The sequence below is a fragment of the Penaeus monodon genome, chromosome 32 (genome assembly GCF_015228065.2).
Source record: "Penaeus monodon isolate SGIC_2016 chromosome 32, NSTDA_Pmon_1, whole genome shotgun sequence".
NCBI lineage: Eukaryota > Metazoa > Arthropoda > Malacostraca > Decapoda > Penaeidae > Penaeus > Penaeus monodon.
This window is the reverse complement of record NC_051417.1, coordinates 24,333,933-24,334,479: the sequence shown is the minus strand read 5'-3', so window position 1 is coordinate 24,334,479 and position 547 is coordinate 24,333,933.

Genomic DNA, 547 nt, shown 5'->3' with positions numbered 1-547 from the left:
TCTTTCTTTTTTTTTATCACTACCATCTACATTTAATTCAGTCCTCCTCGAGAGTACGAATATTAGCAAAATAATTCAGTCATATATTCCATTTCATCCTTATGGAATGAAAAGCTTAAGTGAGCTCAAGAGTAAATCTTACCAGAAGCATCTGACTTACTGGAATTAGATGTTAAATACAGTCGTAATTGAACTTCTTTCGGCCATGAATTACGGCGGTAAAGACACTTAAATCCTCGTAATTTTCTTCTCCAACGTGAACTGCTTTTGTGGACTGCTGCTCAAGTGAACAAATTATGTGGTAAACCTGTTGAGATTCACAAGCAAGGTATTTTCGTGTCGTTACCTGTGACACTGATTGTCAAGATCACTGAAGTGGTATTTCAGTTTTTTTTTTTTATTCTTCTGCCATGAGTTCGAAAAAATTATCGAATATATTAATTTCTAAATGCTTTGGGAAATCATCAACTTGGTAAACACAAGCCCTTGATTAATCACGATATCAGTGCAACTAAAACAAAAAGAAATGCTAAACCGTGAATATACG